Source organism: Salmo salar, chromosome ssa24 (assembly GCF_905237065.1).
Source record: "Salmo salar chromosome ssa24, Ssal_v3.1, whole genome shotgun sequence".
In the NCBI taxonomy this organism is placed as follows: Eukaryota; Metazoa; Chordata; class Actinopteri; order Salmoniformes; family Salmonidae; genus Salmo; species Salmo salar.
The window spans coordinates 10,450,273-10,467,230 of NC_059465.1; the positions used below are offsets into that span (position 1 = coordinate 10,450,273).

The 16,958-nt window shown below is 39.9% G+C and overlaps 1 long non-coding RNA gene across 1 annotated transcript; it reads left to right on the plus strand.

Moving 5' to 3' along the window:
* The first annotated feature begins 5,536 nt into the window (after positions 1–5,536).
* LOC123730411 (uncharacterized) lies at positions 5,537–13,095 on the plus strand. The gene is made up of 5 exons (XR_006761810.1): positions 5,537–5,725; positions 9,694–9,798; positions 10,622–10,781; positions 11,070–11,182; positions 11,332–13,095. It is a non-coding gene; the product is annotated as an uncharacterized lncRNA (long non-coding RNA).
* The last annotated feature ends 3,863 nt before the right edge of the window (positions 13,096–16,958 follow it).

Below are 16,958 nucleotides of genomic sequence, written 5' to 3' on the forward strand. Positions count from 1 at the left end.
TAGACTCCGTCTCATGCTACCACTAGAGTGAAAGCACCGCCAGCATTCAAAAGTGACCAAAACATCAGCCAGGAAGCATAGGAACTGAGAAGTGGTCTGTGGTCTCCACCTGCAGAACCACTCCTTTATTGGGGGTGTCTTGCTAATTGCCTATAATTTCCACCTGTTGTCTATTACATTTGCACAACAGCATGTGAAATGTATTGTCAATCAGTGTTGCTTCCTAAGTGGACAGTTTGATTTCACAGAAGTGTGATTGACTTGGAGTTACATTGTGTTGTTTAAGTGTTCCCTTTATTTTTTTGAGCAGTATATATCGATCTGCTGTCCTTAAACATAAGATTTATTTGTTTCAGTCTCTATTGTTTAATAAAACTTTTCGCCAGCAGCTCCTAATATCAGGGCATAAGAACTGTATCGTGAGCTCGTTTTCTCTGGTTTTCTATGGCTAAAACTAAACTAGCTGGCCCAGTGGCGGTCCTAGACCATTTCAACTGGGGGGGCCAAGCTGGGGCCAGTTGTACTGTTAGAGGGGCCAGTTACAATAGACGTTATTGGTCATATCGTTGTCATATAATTGCAGGCATTAGCAGGCAAAAGACCATGTTCCGCGTTGCCACTGTCTAATAACAGATGTAAAAAAAGAACGATAGCAAAAATGTATGTTAAACTTATTTCATACTCCACATTTAGGGGGGCCACAGGGGGTCCAAAATTGTTGTCACAGGGGCACTGCCCCCCCCCCCCAGAACCGCTAGTGGCTAGTCCACATTGCCAAACTTCATAAATACTGCACCCTTCAACTTCAAAATTCCTTTGCTAGTTATACAATAATTTAACTAAGAAATTTGCTGGAAAGAAACTTAAAGTATGTATTGTTTTGTTGAATACTCATGGTTCGACATGTCTGCCATAAAACCACCGTGGCGAAGGATATAATTTGCCGCGTTCAAAACAACGGGGAACTTGAAAATCTCCGACTTCCGTGCGTTCAATCCATTTGGGAACTCGAAAAAACGAGATCCGACTGGGAAAAATTTATTTGAACGGCCATTCAACTCGGGCCTCTTTCACTGACGTCATGATTTGACCTCGTATTTTTCAGAGTTCCCAGTTGTTTTGAACGCGGCATCAGCTCCACCGGCATCATTGGCGTAGGGGTATGCCACGTTCACGTGCTAGTCGGAACTAAGCAACTCGGACATTGTAGACTTGCTAACTGGTTGTAGTTATACACGTGCCGCGTGAAACCAGTTAGCTATTAGCAAATTTCGTAGGACCGACTAGCACGTGAACGCGGCATTTACTGGACGTTTCTGACTGGTCTTGGAACTGTGACAACAGGCAGCTTCTCCACGCTTGGTTCAATAGGATATGTAGGGATTTTGCCAACACAGGCAGATATGTACACTGTAATCACAGGAGGCTGCTGAGGGGAGAACTGCTCATAATAATGGCCGGAATGGAGCACATGGAATAGCATCAAACACCTGCAAACCATGTTTTTGATGTATTTGATGTCTTTCCACGAATTCCGCTCCAGTGATTAACACAAGCCAGTTCTCACCAATTAAGGTGCCACCAACCTCCTGTGACACTGTTGTACCATTAAAACATTTTCAACTGCCTATCGTATTTGTTGATTAAATCAGAGTTTATTAATATAATGAGTAATCCATGAATATTACGAGTTAATTGACACGATAACTCTAGAAAATAACAACTCTACAGATCGCAATGGCAACAATGAATGGCTAAATAACTTAAGGTCTGTGGAGCTCCTCCTCGCCACTCACTGTATTGGCCAGGACGACCGTGCATACACCTGACCAATTAAACATTTATTTTCCTAGACATCACATACTAAAAGAGAAAAATAGTTAAATGATAATACCCCAAATGAAATGTTATACCTATGTAATACCTTTAACACACACACACACACACACACACACACACACACACACACAATATCTTACCTCTGATATTGAACCCTGCATTGTTGAGGAACACACACACACACACACAATATCTTTCCTCTGATATTGAACCCTGCATTGTTGAGGAAGAACTTGTAAGTAAATATATCACGTATTCACTGTATGGTTTACACCCGTTGTATTCTGTCATGTGACAAATAAACTTTCATTTGATTTCGATTTGACTTGACACACTCTCTCTCTCTCTCTCTCTCTCTCTCTCTCTCTCTCTCTCTCATATTTGTGTTTATTGGAGGGAAGATCCCCTCCATCACCCCATATCGGAACCTGTGGTCATTTATAATCTAAGCATTCCACAGTACTTGTAAAGGGGATTTCCAGCTGAACAAAAAGGAGCGCAGTCAGTGATAATATCAATTACAAGTTGCAACAGGGAGACACCTTCAGAACGGAAGCAGAGAAAAATGTCAGAAGGCATTTTATCCTAATTACACAAATGATGTGTATTAAAAACCAAGTCTCCATCCAACATTTTTATGCGGGTAAAGTATGATGGTTAAATTTTTTTATGACAAGCCTGATGGAAACAGAACATTTGTCGGTAAAATGTAAAAATGTTGACAAAACAAAATACACTAGACAAGGTAGGATCTTTTTGTGTCAGTAAAATTACTAATACACTAGTCACGGTGGGATCTTTTTGTGTGGGTAAAATGACTAATTATGAGAGAAATGTCGGTGGAAACGCTTTTATGTGCAAATATTGATGTAGGCCCTCTAACCATCATATTGACTTCCCACTACCACTCGTCGGGAAAGCATGCATTTTATTAGGCTGCAGATTAAATACATGGTGATGACCTTCACAGGATGGTGAAAGTGCAAGGGGATGAGCTTGATCCAATTAATATCGAGGGTCTTATTCTGGTGAGATGATCATGGATGCTTGGCTGCCGTTTGACAAATAAAAATAAACTCGCTTTTTTGTCCACAATGATCTCACCATAGTCCATCTGCACTGTATCTGCAAGCTGTTGCCTAGAGCGCACGTGCCTATAAGAGAGTGGGCACTCACTATATAATGCACTTTGTTTTGTGAGAACCATCAGAAGAGTTGAAAATGGGATGGAAACCCATTTGTGTTTTTTTTTTTTTTTATTCGGTACATGGGAATTTTACCGCGAAAGTCCATTTGACGGAAACACATCGCTGGTGGGAAAATGCTCCTATTGTTTGTATGCGGATTTTAGAATATTATCATGACAATCTGTCGCCAATTGGATCGAAACCTAGCTACAGTCAGGGAAAATATATACATATGCTAAGCATTGTGTTAATCACTCTAAACTGAATACTTTATTTTAAAGTCTATGAATATATTGGGCCAATTAATCAACTCAGATGTTGCGTGGAACAAACATATATAACCCTGTACAACTAGTTCTCAATCCCCTCCTATAGAAGGTATGTTTTAGTGGCAGATTCAGTGGACAAACAATGACACTAGTGTGATATGATTTCTATTTTCAGATATCATATGTACAGCTTTAAAGACTGAACAATTATACATTCTACAAGTATGTGCTTGTGTTTCTCATGGAGATAAAATTGTCTGTCTCCATGATGTTCCCTTACCCTCAGATATATTTATTCATATGTTGCTGTTATACCCATTGAGTCCAATTGCATGACATCCCTTTGGTAGGGACTGATGGACCCCAGTCATTGGATGCAGACAGTTAGATACCATTCTTAACCGGTAACTGTTTAGTCAGTGTCAAGGATACATGAAGACAAATGGCCAGCTTTTACAATCATATCAGCTCAACAGATAATTTCATAACCTCTGTCCCACACTGGTAACATTGGGGGTAACAGTATGCAACGCATGCTTTTCAAAGAGGTGAACCTGTCTCCCCTGACTAAGGGATCATTCTTTCCTCATTCAGATTTTCATCAATTGATAAAACCAGTCTGACCATTATGAAGTATTTGCTATTTGAAATGTGCACTGGTTATGATGTAATCTTGCCGGTTTTCTTCTGGAAAACAAATTTCTATCCTTTGAGAAACAGACGCCTCACAAGTCCTCAACTGGCAGCTTCATTAAATAGTACCCACAAAACATCAGTCTCAACATCAACAGTGAAGAGGCAAATCCGGGATGCTGGCCATCTCGGCAGAGTTCCTCTGTCCAGTGTCTGTGTTCTTATACCCATCTTAATCTTTTCTTTTTATTTACCAGTCTGATATGGCATTTTCTTTGCAACTCTGCAAAGGCCAGCATCCTGGAGTCGCCTCTTCACTGTTGACGTTGAGACTGGTGTTTTGCGGGTATTGTTTAATGAAGCTGCCAGTTGAGGACTTGTGAGGCGTCTGTTTCTCGAACTAGACACTCTAATGTACTTGTCCTCTTGCTCAGTTGTGCACCGGGGCCTCCCACTCCTCTTTCTATTCTGGTTAGAGACGGTTTGCGCTGTTCTGTGAAGGGAGTAGTACACAGCGTTGTACAAGATCTTCAGTTTCTTCGCAGTTTCTCGCATGGAATAACCTTGATTTCTCAGAACAAGAATAGATTGACGAGTTTCAGAATAAAGTCTTTGTTTCTGGCCCATTTTGAGCCTGTCATCGAACCCACAAATGCTGATGCTCCAGATACTCAACTAGTCTAACGAAGGCCAGTTTTATTGCTTCTTTAATCAGAACAATAGTTTTCAGCTGTGCTAACATAATTGCAAAAGGGTTTTCTAATGATCAATTAGCCTTTTAAAATGATAAACTTGGATTAGCTAACACAACGTGCCATTGGAACACAGGAGTGATGGTTGCTGAGAATGGCTCTCTGTACGCCTATGTAAATATTCCATAAATAATCTGCCGTTTCCACCTACAATAGTCATTTTTCAACATTAACAATGTCTACACTGTATTTCTGATCAATTTGATGTTATTTTAATGGACAGAAATGTGCTTTTCTTTCAGTAACAAGGACATTTCTAAGTGACCCCAAACCTTTGACCAGTAGTGTGTATATATAGGATTACACATACACAGCCTTTCAGTTGTTTACAATGTTTTATTCAAGTGTGGATGAATCTCGTTGACTTCTATTTTCTTCCACATGGGCCCGTGTGTCTCTCGGTATGGCCACAGATGCTATTAGAACCATTGAGAACTTGCAGATGTATCAGGCGACAAGACAGACTTGTAGGCCTATCACACAATGATGCAGAAAAGCCTCCAGGAGCTACAAAGCTGATTGGAGATTCTGGGAAAGTGCCACACCTGGGAAGTCCCTGACCCTACATTCATAGAAAAAAGGGTTCCAAAAGGGTTCTCCTATGGGTTCTTAGGCTGTCCCCATATGAGAACCATTTTTGGTTCCAAGTATAACCTTTTTTTGGTTCCAGGTAGAACCCTTTTGCGTTCCATGTAGAGCCCTCTGTGGAAAAGGTTCTACATGGAACCCAAAACAGTTCTACCTGGAACCTAAAATGGTTCTTCAAAGGGTCCTCCTATGGGGACAGCCGAATAACCCTTTTAGGGGATAGGGTGCCATTGGGGGACAGGCCAGGTCTTTCTTTCTCTAATCTAGTCTTCTTGTCTGTCGAAAACCAAGGATATGATGAAGACTGATCAAGGAAAAGGACATTTTCCCTTTGTTTTTTGTATCATGTGTCTGTTTGTCACGTACACTCTCTCGCCGGCCTCTAGGTCATCAGGCTGCTGATTATCCCGCACACCTGTCACCACCTGTATCCAGCCTTGCAGGCCTTGTTGGACAGGTGAGCACACAAACAGAATTAGTTTTAACCATACCAGAATGGAATTGTTTGCGAAACTCTTCTTGATATGTTGTTGCATTGGAATGGATGAAATCAAACTGAAATCATGTTTATCGGCTGCCCACTGGGCACACACTGGTTGAATCAACGTTATTTAAATTAAATTACATTGAACCAACTTGGAATAGATATGGAATTGACGTCTTTGCCCAGTGGGTGTCTTCTAATCTAGGGGAACCTAACCTTCCGCCCACAATAGCAGGTGAGAGTGACCTTAAAGGAATTTAAAGACTGCCTTCCTCTTCATCATTATTTGGTATACAGTTGAAGTCAGAAGTTTACATACACCTTAGCCAAGTACATTTAAACCCAGTTTTTCACAATTCCTGACATTTAATCCTAGTACAAAATCCCTGTCTTAGGTCAGTTAGGATCATTTTATTTTAAGAATGTGAAATGTCAGAATGATAGTGATTTTTCAGCTTTTATTTCTTTCATCACATTCCCAGTGGGTCAGAAGTTTACATACACTCAATTAGTATTTGGTAGCATTACCTTTAAATTGTTTAACTTAGGTGAAACGTTTTAGGTAGCTTTCCTCAGCTTCCCACAATAAGTTGGGTGAATTTTGGCCCATTCCTCCTGACAGAGCTGGTGTAACTGAGTCAGGTTTGTAGGCCTCCTTGCTCGCACACATTTTTCCAGTTATGCCCACAAATTTTCTATAGGATTGAGGTCAGGGCTTTGTGATGGCCCCTCCAATACCTTGACTTTGTTGTCCTTAAGCCATTTTGCCACAACTTTGGGAGTATGCTTGGGGCCATTGTCCATTTGGAAGACCCATTTGTGACCAAGCTTTAACTTCCTGACTGATGTCTTGATGTTGCTTCAATATATCAACATCATCTTCCTTCCTCATGATGCCATCTTTTGTGCACCAGACCCTCCTGCAGCAAAGCACCCCCACCACATGATGCTGCCACCCCTGTGCTTCACGGTTGGCATGGTGTTCTTCAGCTTGCAAGCCTCCCCCTTTTTCTTCCAAACATAACGATGGTCATTATGGCCAAACAGTTCTATTTTTGTTTCATCATACCAGAGGACATTTTTCCAAAAAGTATGATCTTTGTCCCCATGTGCAGTTGCAAACCGTAGTCTGTCTTTTTTATGGCAGTGGCTTCTTCTTTGCTGAGCGGTCTTTCAGGTTATGTTGATATAGGACTCGTTTTACTGTGGATATAGATACTTTTGTACCTGTTTCCTCCAGCATCTTCACAAGGTCCTTTGCTGTTGTTCTGCGATTGATTTGCACTTTTCGCACCAAAGTACGTTCATCTCTAGGAGACGGAACGCGTCTCCTTCCTGAACGGTATGATGGGTGCGTGGTCCCATGGTGTTTATGTTTGCATACTATTGTTTGTACAGATGAACATGGTACCTTCAGGCGTTTGGAAATTGCTCCCAAGGATGAACCAGACTTGTGGAGGTCTACAATTTTTTTTCTGAGGTCTTGGCTGATTTCTTTTGATTTTCCAATGATGTCAAGCAAAGAGCCACTGAGTTTGAAGGTAGGCCTTGAAATACATCCACAGGTACACCTCCAATTGACTCAAATGATGTCAATTAGCCTATCAGAAGCTTCTAAAGCTATGACATAATTTTCTGTAATTTTCCAAGCTGTTTAAAGGCACAGTCAACTTAGTGTATGTAAACTTCTGACCCACTGGAATTGTGATACAATGAATTATAATTGAAATAATCTCTGTAAACAATTGTTGGAAAAATGACTTGTGTCATGCACAAAGTAGATGTCCTAACCGACTTGCCAAAACTATAGTGTGTTAATTAACAAGAAATTTGTCGAGTGGTTGAAAAACGAGTTTTAATGACTCCAACCTAAGTGTATGTAAACTTCGACTTCAACTGTATTTACTACTTGATGTTGGTAGTATATAAGTAGTCACAACACTACTCTTTTACTACCCAGGCTTTTCAATAGTTATCAGGTAGATTTTACTACTTGATGTTGGTAGTAAATAAGTAGTCACAACACTACAGCCAAACTAAATTGGCTTTACACAAAGGCAGAAGAAGACAAAATCGGAAGTAGTTGGTTGTTGTTAGCTAGCTAATGTTTTTGACATTCCCGAATGTAATCATCTTTCATTCTTCATCATCTTGTCTTTCATAGCCCATCTGTAAGTTTAACTTTCCTTTGTTTTATGAATATTCCCATGTCATTGTATAGCCGTTTTATATAACCTTTTACCACATCAAAAAGATTGCTATCCAAAATGGTCTTGGCCTGTCACGTCCTGACCAGTATAAGGGTTATTTGTTATTGTAGTTTGGTCAGGACGTGGCAGAGGCTATTTGTTTTATGTGGTTCGGGGTGGTGGTTTTGTAGAAGGGTATTTGATTTATGTATTCCGGGGTTTTTGGGCACTGTTCTATGTTAATGTATTTCTGTGTTTAGTCTAGTTAGTTGTATTTTTATGTTTAGGTTAATGGGGGTTTGGACTCTCAATTGGAGACAGGTGCTTTCTCTTTGCCTCTGATTGAGAGTCCTATATATGGGTAATTGTTTGGTTTAGTGTTTGTGGGAGATTGTCTCTTGTTTTGCGTGTGTGAGCATGACAAGACTGTTTTGTTGTTCGTAAGTTCTTCTTTTGTTATTTTGGTGTTTTCTTGGTTTAAAATAAATACAAGATGAGCATCCACATTCCTGCTGCGTCTTGGTCCTCCATTCCAGACGACAACCGTGACATAGCCGTTAGCCATTGTCAGATGTTTTGTGTTAAACCTAGCTGTTTGCTAGTCCCATTGAAATGTATAGTGAACAAAATTAAACACAACATGTAATAATTTCAAAGATTTGACAGCTTTACAATTCATAAAAGGAAATCTGTCAATGTAAATAAATTCCTTAGGACCTAATCTATGGATTTCACCTGACTGGGAATACACATATGCATCTGTTAGTCAAAGATACCTTTAAAAAAAAAAAAAAAGGTAGGGGTGTTGATCAGAAAACCAGTCAGTATCTGGTGTGTCACGCTGAATGAGGCAAATGGTGGTCTCATCTCCTTCGCATAGAGTTGATCAGGCTGTTGTTTGTGGCCTGTGAAATGCTGTCCCATTCCTCTTCAATGGCTGTGTGAAGTTTCTGGATATTGGCGGTACTGGAACACGCTGTCGTGCACATCAATCCAGAGCATCCCAAACATGCTCAATGGGTAACATGTCTGAGTATGCAGCCATGGAAGAACTGGGACATTTTCAGCTTCCAGGAATTGTGTACAGACCCTTGCGACATGGGGCCATGCATTATCATACTGAAACATAAGGTGAACGCCGGTGGATGAATGGCACGACAATGGGCCTCAGGATCTTATCATGGTCGCTCTGAATTCAAATTGCCATTGATAAAATTTGACCAAGCAGCACATTTTAGTGTGGCCTTTTATTGTCCCCAGCACAAGGTGCACCTGTGTAATGATCATGCTGTTTAATCACTTTCTTGATATGCCACACTTGTCAGGTGGATGGATCATCTTGGCAAAGGAGAAATGCTCACTAACAGGGATGTACACAAATTTGTGCACAACATTTTGAGAGAAATAAGCTTTTTGTGCATATGGAACATTTCTGGGATCTTTTATTTCTGCTCATGAAACATGGGACCAACACTTTACATGTTGTGTTTTATATTTTTGTTCAGTATAGCTATGTAGCCTCTGTTTTCGTCATGCTAGCTAATGTGTGTTTGTATGCTAATGTACAGTATGTTCATATTGGTATACTTACCTACCTGTTACCAAGGAGGCCCACCAATTAAGAAAACTGGAGGCCATTGCTGTTAAACAACGTTAATCTTATCTGTCTTGTCTTATGTGACCTCTGTTAGCAGATGCATGATAATGGCTTATAACTGGTTGTCTCTTGTGTTTGTCTTTATTTTCTAAAAGGTTATGTGGTGGAGAAATGTGGCTGCAACAAAAAATAGATTCTGAAGATAGTTAAGTCAAAGCTGAATGAAGACCTCAGTGGGATTAACAAAAATGTGTAAATAGGTAATTTAATATGTACATTTTATAAATACAAAAATTCCAAATAAGTTTGTACAAGCTTATTGTTTGTTGATATAACTACAGTTAGAAAACATGAGGAAATTACAGGTGCACTTGTCTAGTAGTGACGCAGTATTGAAACAAGAAGATAGATGTCAATAGTGATTTTTGAATAGGCAAACAGTTGTAAATGTGTCAGTTTCCAATAGTAATTCAAAGAGGTTTATGTATGAAATGAAAAAGGATCAGGAGCAATTCAGTAGTGACAGAACACTACAGTAGCAATTCAATAGGGATTGAGTAGCCATACAGCAGTAATGTGTAAGCATTGTGTAGTAATTCAATAGTGAACATGTAGGAATTGTGTAAGTATGTAGGTTTTATGTGGTGTGTATATACCCAAAAGCTCAGTAGTTACACAGTAATCATTTAAGGGAGAATTATGTAGTGATTTGAATATGAGTGTTCATATGTAGTGTTCACCAGTAGTGAAACGTCCCAATTTATCACTTATTACTACTTAAATTACTACATAAATCACTACTCGTTCAATAGCAATCAAGTAGTAAAACCAACATGTTTTGTGTTGTAGTGATGAGTTGCCTAGTAATTCAGTAGCACTTTTTCATGAGTGTCACTTAAACAAACAAAAACAATTATGATAGTGTTTACCCACAGACTTCTGTATACATCTGTCTCCCTTGTCTTTCCCTATAGTGGCACACACATTTTTCCATCACGAATAAAATAATGACGTTGACATACTTTTTGCTACATATCAACGATGTGGATTGACGTCTGTGTGCTCTCTGGGCGTGCTCTGCAGGTGGGCAGTGGTGGTGACACAGCATGGTGATGATGCTGGTCATGGTGCTACTGATGGTGGCTGCTCACTCTCTGGGAATGTGATCTTCTACCCTACCATTTACTTCACATACCCAGATGCTCAACTGGAACACACAGCAATTGGCCTGTTCAAAGCATAAGTGAAGTATAACTGATTTAGAAAATCAGGGCGCGTATTCAGAAAGCGGCAAAAAGCAAGAGTGCTGATCTTGGATCAAGTCCCCCGTCCATGTAATCATATTCATTGTGATGCAAAATGAAAAACTGATCCTAGGTCAGCATTCCTAATATGATATGCTTTAGGAATACGGGCCCTGTTCTGCATCTTCCCACAGATTACATATCCTGTCCTCTTCTGACATTGCCCTGTATTTCATTACATCTCCTGACGGTATTGACTGATGCTGTTTTCTAACATCATTCCACAGTGCTGTGGTGGTGAGCTTCATGTTCTGCTGGCCCTTCATCACCCTGGTTGTTTTATGGGGGGAAGGCCCTCACCCTGGGCTGGCAGAGCTGGACCCATGGACAGATCTTTGAGGTGAGTGATGGCGAATGGGAAATATCTGTGCATAGGGAATCTTTAGGTACTTGGCTATTGTAAAAACCTTTTTACCCATAGGTAAATCAATAAATACACATCCCAACTGATTCAAATGATTCTGTCCCCTGCTGTTGTTTCTATCACAGTTCTTAGACCAGCAGAAGGATATTTTCAGCAGCCTCAACAACATCATTCAAAACTTCAACAGCAGTTGAAGAGACCAGCTTTAATACCCACTAAATTCAGCCCAGCACCTCAGCATCTGTACTTTTCTGTGTTACTGCCCCAACATTCCACAATGATGCTCAGTCACAATCACAAGGTGTCTCAGCCCTTTAAACTGGATTACAGGTTTTGTACACTCTGTTTCTGGGTTTACTCATGCATACCTCCCTGTCTGTGCTCTTTGTTTCAGTGGCTGTACGAGATGACAGTCATTGTTCCCTAGCATGCGCCATGGAGCAGCAATTTGATCTGGACGACTTCCTCAATGCTAGCAAAGTGTTGCTCAATTTGACATTGTGTCATATTTCATTTTGTTTTCTGTTAAAAAAAAAAAATCACCCAGTGTATCTAAGGCACTGTTACTATTGTAGCCTACCTTTTGATTACAGTATATTGGCACTGAAGGAACTATACTGCCTGTGACCGTTATTTATGTGCCTGTCTGCTTCTCTCATTTATTGTAGTTCTTGGATGGATTCAATCAGAGTGCTCAGAATTGGTCAGTTAACCTAAATTACTTGAAATAATACCTGACAATGGCAGACGGGGCCCGCTGAACTTCAACTACGATGGGCAATTACTGCTGGTATATAATGTATAGGAGCAGCAAATCTGTGTGTGTGTTATTTTGTATTTGTTTACCTTAATTTAACCAGGAAAATACCGTTTGTGGTTAGAAACCTCTTTTGCGAGAGGGAGCTGGCCAAGAGGTCTGCAGGAAGTAGTCAGCGTGTACAGTATATACAAAGAGCAAAATACAATACAAAAACAATCACAGTGGTCAAAAACATTTCTCTATCAGAGCTTTAAACTCAACAATTGATACCCTCTCCTCCAGTTTTAAAGTCTTTTGCAGCTCGTTCCCAGACCAAGGAGCGTTATAGGAAAATTATATTTATCCTATTTCAGTTCTGGCCTTAGGAACCGTGAAAGCTTGTAGCAGCTTGAAAGGGTGACTATACAGTTGAAGTCGGAAGTTTACATACACTTAGGTTGGAGTCATTAAAACTTGTTTTTCAACCACTCCACAAATTTCTTGTTAACAAACTATAGTTTTGGCAAGTCGGTTAGGACATCTACTTTGTGCATGACACAAATAGTTTTTCCAACAATTGTTAACAGATTATTTCACTTATAATTCACTGTCTCACAATTCCAGTGGGTCAGGAGTTTACATACACTAAGTTGATTGTGCCTTTAAACAGCTTGGAACCAAAGCACAATGAACAATATACTGTGAGTCTCTATTGAAGAACCATAGCACAACGGACAATATACAGTAAGTGTTTATATTGAAGAACCATATCACAATAAACAATATACAGTAAGTCTCCATTGAAGAACCATAGCACAATGAACAATATACAGTAAGTGTCTATTGAAGAACCATAACACAATGAACAATATACTGTATGTTTTTTTATTGATGAACCATAGCACAATGAACAATATACTGTGTTTTTATTGAAGAACTATAGCACAATGAACAATATACAGTAAGTCTCTATTGAAGACCCATAGCACAATGAACAATAAATATACTGTACGTTTTTTATTGAAGAACCGTAGGACAATGAACAATATTCTGTACTTTTCTATTATTTTATTTAACCTTTATTTTATCAGGGAGCCATAAGTTGCAATGCATGAAGTTATTTATCTATTTGTTGTTTTGTTGTCACTTATTAAGCATCCTAAGTTTTAAATATTTTTATTGGTTCACTTATTAAAGGATTGCTGTAGATCCGTAAGTTATTTTTGTATTTTTCCTATTATTATTATTCACGATAATTTTACTTCCTGACATTTTTGAGTATTCAGCAAATATTTTCTGCAAAAGGGGCATTAAGTTTTCAATATTGGTCAGGAACAGTGCCTTCAGAAAGTATTCACACCTCTTAACTTTTTCCAAATTTTGTTGTGTTACAGCCTGAATTTAAAATCGACTACATTTTGATTTTGTGTCACTGATCTACACACAATACCCAGCATACATAGTCATTTTAATTTCTGGTGGCACATCATTTGTAAAAATAGAGAAGAGTAACAGCCCAAGGAAACTGCCCTGAGGAATATCGCACTGTACATATCTGATGTTAGAAAAGCTTCCATTGAAGAATACTCTCTGAGTTCTATTGGATAAGTAACTCTCCAACCATGTGATGGCAGGTGATGTAAAGCCATAACAAGTGAGTGTTTTCAATAACAAATGATGATCAATAACAGCAAGGCTACACTGAAACAGTACAGCTCCAGCTATCATCTTATTATCCATTTATTTTAGCCAATCATTAGTAATCTGAGTCAGTGCAGTACAAGTTGAGTGCCCTTCCCTATATGCATGCTGAAAGTCAGTAGTTAACTTGTTCTTTAAAAAATAGCATTGCATTTGTTCAAACATAATCCACTCCATCAGTTTACTAAGAACAGGCAGCAAACTGATTTGGCGGCTGTAAGAGCCAGCAAAGAATGCTTTACAATTTTTAGGCAGTGGAATTACTTTAGCTTCCTTCTACGCCTGGGAACACACACAGTCCTTTAGGCTTTGGTTAAAGACATGGCAAATAGGGGTGGCAATACAATCTGCTACTATTCTCAATAGTTTCCCATCTAGGTTATCTATACTTGGTGGCTTATCATTATGGATGGATAACAACCATTTTTCCTCCTCTTCCACACAAACTTTACGAACTTGTGATGGTGTTAACATACAGGGCCTCAATATTATTATAAACACAACAAAAGTCATACACAGGAAGGATTTCAGACACCATGTTGCTGCCTTTGAGTATTACATTCTGACACCATATACAGTACAATACAAATATTGGTTAATTGCTTCTGTATGCTCTTCCCTTCTCTCTAATTTCAGCACCTAGAACCAAATCACTTAAGGCAGTCATAAGAGACAACTTTTCTCTAAAGATAACCCCCCCAAAGCTTGTGCAATAGTAAAGTGTAATGGACAGTTGTTCCTAGGCCATGATTCTTAAGACAGAGGAATGTTCTCCATAATGTCATGCTGGTATGGTGTCAATAGATGTGAGGATATCCCATTTGTTTGGTTTTAAAGAGGGTACATTGACCAAGTGACATGACAAGTAACATACTGCTCTGATGGATTGGTTAATTATCATCTCCATACAATAGCTGTCAATGTACATACGGTGAAGGAAAAAAGTATTTGATCCCCTGCTGATTTTGTACGTTTGCCCACTGACAAAGAAATGATCGGTCTAGAATTTTAATGGTAGGTTTATTTGAACAGTGAGAGACAGAATAACAACAAAAAAATCCAGAAAAACACATGTCAAAAATGTTAGAAATTGATTTGCATTTCAATGAGGGAAATAAATATTTGACCCCCTCTCAATCAGAAAGATTTCTGTCTCCCAGGTGTCTTTTATACAGGTAACAAGCTGAGATTAGGAGCACACTCTTAAAGGGAGTGCTCCTAATCTCAGTTTGTTACCTGTATAAAAGACACCTGTCCACAGAAGCAATCAATCAATCAGATTCCAAACTCTCCACCATGGCCAAGACCAAAGAACTCTCCAAGGATGTCAGGGACAAGATTGTAGACCTACACAAGGCTGGAATGGGCTACAAGACCATCGCCAAGCAGCTTGGTGAGAAGGTGACAACAGTTGGTGCGATTATTCGCAAATGGAAGAAACACAAAAGAACTGTCAATCTCCCTCGGCCTGGGGCTCCATGCAAGATCTCACCTCGTGGAGTTGCAATGATCATGAGAATGGTGAGGAATTAGCCCAGAACTACACGGGAGGATCTTGTCAATGATCTCAAGGCAGCTGGGACCATAGTCACCAAGAAAACAATTGGTAACACACTACGCCGTGAAGGACTGAAATCCTGCAGCGCCCGCAAGGTCCCCCTGCTCAAGAAAGCACATATACATGCCCGTCTGAAGTTTGCCAATGAAAATCTGAATGATTCAGAGGACAACTGGGTGAAAGTGTTGTGGTCAGATGAGACCAAAATGGAGCTCTTTGGCATCAACTCAACTCGCCGTGTTTGGAGGAGGAGGAATGCTGCCTATGACCCCAAGAACACCATCCCCACCATCAAACATGGAGGTGGAAACATTATGCTTTGGGGGTGTTTTTCTGCTAAGGGGACAGGACAACTTCACCGCATCAAAGGGACGATGGACGGGGCCATGTACCGTAAAATCTTGGGTGAGAACCTCCTTCCCTCAGCCAGGGCATTGAAAATGGGTCGTGGATGGGTATTCCAGCATCACAATGACCCAAAACACACGGCCAAGGCAACAAAGGAGTGGCTCAAGAAGAAGCACATTAAGGTCCTAGCCAGTCTCCAAACCTTAATCCCAAAGAAAATCTGTGGAGGGAGCTGAAGGTTCGAGTTGCCAAACGTCAGCCTCGAAACCTTAATGACTTGGAGAAGATCTGCAAAGAGGAGTGGGACAAAATCCCTCCTGAGATGTGTGCAAACCTGGTGGCCAACTACAAGAAGCGTCTGACCTCTGTGATTGCCAACAAGGGTTTTGCCACCAAGTACTAAGTCATGTTTTGCCGAGGCGTCAAATACTTATTTCCCTCATTAAAATGCAAATAATTTTATAACATTTTTGACATGGGTTTTTCTGGATTTTTTTATTGTTATTCTGTCTCTCACTGTTCAAATAAACCTAACATTAAAATTCTAGACTGATAATTTCTTTGTCAGTGGGCAAACGTACAAAATCAGCAGGGGATCAAACACTTTTTTCCCTCACTGTATGTTCAGTAGCTTACATACAGGACACAAAACATCAGCCTATATTAAATATTTTTTCTATGCACAGTACTTTCCATGGAGAACAATATAATTAAACTAGGCCAACTTGATATTTGATGCTGACTGTACTTATAAGATTTATAGATCTTATATGAGGTCCTGGATTGCCATTGACTTGCTGTGTCTCTGGACAATGTGTATACAGCAGTCTATCTCAATGTGATTGATCCATGGGTGAGAGATTTCCCTATTACTTTATCCCAAACATACCACATGTCATCTGATCTCCCTCTCTCTCCCTGTCCCTCTTTCTCTCGCTGGTCTAATCAATCTGAGCATGTAACTCACCTCTCTCTCACTCTCTCTCTCTGTCTGTACTTGTCTTAATCTCTAGGTTTTTGTCTCTCTCTGCATGAAGAATGCATTCTGGCTGTGTCTGGGATGGTGTTGTGCATTCCTGGTCCCTGGAGTGATCTTCAGCATCGACACAGCCAGTCGATTGTAGCCAGACCCCACCTTCATTAGTGAGAGAATCTTGCTCCAGAGAACTGAGACATCCAGCACAATTGTCTCCTCATATAACAAGAATGAATAAGAGGTAGAACAAAACACTAGGACCATGTTTTCTCATACTTTGTGCTATAATACAGCGTGCTGTATTTTATTTCGTTTAACACATTGTTGCTGTTAAAATCATATATTGCTGTTCATATCTGCAGTAAGGATAGGCCTATGGTTCATCTTGCCTGAGAAGAACACAAAGAGGAAATTCCACACAGATAAGGCT